General features: G+C 37.0%; 1 non-coding gene across 1 annotated transcript; it reads left to right on the top strand.

Annotated features, from left to right (window-relative positions):
• The first annotated feature begins 721 nt into the window (after positions 1-721).
• On the top strand, positions 722-794 carry trnaf-gaa. Its single transcript has one exon. It is a non-coding gene; the product is annotated as a tRNA-Phe (tRNA).
• The last annotated feature ends 1,519 nt before the right edge of the window (positions 795-2,313 follow it).

Raw genomic sequence — 2,313 nt, forward strand, 5'->3', positions numbered from 1 at the left:
GAAATATTTGTTACTAATAATAAAAGAGCAGCTCGCCAAAAATTATTTTTCTGCCATAAATTCTCTAATTCCGAGCACCGTGAAAACAGGTAAAAGTAAACGTGGAGTACCTGTAAAAGTGTCTGCCATTTTAAGAAACTGTCTGCTTTATTGAAAAAAACTAACATATTTGCTATAAAAAGGACAGCTAATGTATGCATGATTCTTCTGTGAAAGAACAACAGATTCAAATAAAGATGCAAACATGTTTGATTTGAACCTACCAGGAAGTAACTGAAAAAAATCAAAAGTTACTCATACAAAAATAAAACTGTTATGCAAATAATTTCTCATTATCTTAAGTATTATGCAACCCTTTCATATGCCTTGCTGCATTTAAATGATGGATGTAAAAGCCCAACCTAATAGCGTAAATGGCAGTTTAAGCTTTTAGAGAGGTTTTCTTTTTCATTTAACATTTTTTTCTACATGCTGACATATTAAGACGCAGTAGTGTTGTTTTTTTCAGACAATGGCGCCATCGTCCGTTCAAACTTGGTAGGGGCAAATGGGATTAGCAAAGAAAACAATAATGACAAAAGAGGGGGACTGGTAAAATTCAATGTACAATTGTAGACACAACGTTTTAAAATTATTGAAGTCAGGCACTTCTCCGACGTCATACGCAGAAGTGTTATGAAATGGTAATAGATTAGCTGTTTGTCGACGATGATTGTTTGCAGCCGAAATAGCTCAGTTGGGAGAGCGTTAGACTGAAGATCTAAAGGTCCCTGGTTCGATCCCGGGTTTCGGCAGTCAGCTGGGCAGCAATATATGTTTTTTCTTCTTATTTCAAATACTTAAGATAGACATCATGCTTTATAAATAGAAGTTTTATGTTATTTTTAATTACCGTATTTGCATTAAATTCAAAAATGTTGTTTTATATTTTAGTTTTTTTACCGAGTCGATTCTGGGCTTTGGCAGTCCCTACATTTGTTTTTTGTTCTTCCGAAAAGGAACAAAAAAAGGAAAACTTAAGATGGAACCACCTACGTTTTTTGCGTTTTGCATAATAAAGATTAACATTTTTCCGAGTTTGTTACATAGTTTATGCAACATGAATCTAACCACCTTTTGGTAGACCAACTGATGTGGTCGTTTTTTAATGCAAGCTCTAAATCATTGTTTTTCAACAAACTTGTCATAATAGTTTGAGCTCAAATGATCAAAGACTTTTAAAGCTTTTTAGAGCTAGTAAGTTGACATATCATATTTATTGATCATTTTTACCACTAAAAACTTTTAAGCAGTTCGATTCATTGGGAGTTGGGTCATCTAGACCCACTAGACAGTGCTCTGAACCTTTTTTCTTCAATGATTTGTGATCTTCACTGGTGTCCATGGATTACATGAAATCTTTCCACCTTTATCCACCTTTGTCATGGTAGGGAGAACACGTCAATGTAAGGGTGGGGTCATCTAAGATAGCAGAAGGATTAAAGATTAGACAATTAAATGGCATCTAACGTGTAGTTCATGTACCTGCACTTCCTGGGACAAGCCTGTAAGCCTTTAACCCTTGTGCTATCTTAGATGACCCCCCCCTTACATTGACGTGTTCTCCCTACCTTGACAAAGGTGGATAAAGGTGGAAAGATTTCATGTAATCCATGGACACCAGTGAAGATCACAAATCATTGAAGAAAACAGGTTCAGAGCACTGTCTAGTGGGTCTAGATGACCCAACTCCCAATGTTAAAGTGCCTAGGATAGCACAAGGGTTAAGAGATTATTTTCTTCAAACAAGAATTTAACTCTGTTTGTCAACGCAGAGGAGGACTCCTGTGACACATGACCACATGAGGGCAATCTTGCACAAACAACATTTTCACAGTGGAGTTGTTTTTGTTTCATGCATCTTCATACAACCTTCAAAGTTGGACCCATTGACTGTATATCCAGCCAACGGTTGGCGCCCATCCCAATCCCCACCAAACAAGAGGTGAGGTAAATGCAGGAGAGGTCTCTGACCTTCCTGGACCGGACACACTAAAAGCAGTTAGAAACATGAGAATTGCCTAAATCCTGGTAGCTGGTATATGGAGTAAAACCAAGCTTGCACAAAATTGATTAAATGAAGATGGAATTTCAATGGAGCACTTGAGTGAAAGCTGCAAATATGTTAGACCAATGCGTTCCTCTGACCCCCCAGGACATCAACGTGAAAACGGCTGTTTGCGTGTTTTAATGTCATGTGATAAAAGTCAAGGCATCTTCTGTGTTTTATGTTTACTGTAATATAAACTCAATTGAAAAAAAAAAGTAGAACCA

Source organism: Oryzias latipes, chromosome 5 (genome assembly GCF_002234675.1).
Source record: "Oryzias latipes chromosome 5, ASM223467v1".
Classification (NCBI taxonomy): Eukaryota; Metazoa; Chordata; class Actinopteri; order Beloniformes; family Adrianichthyidae; genus Oryzias; species Oryzias latipes.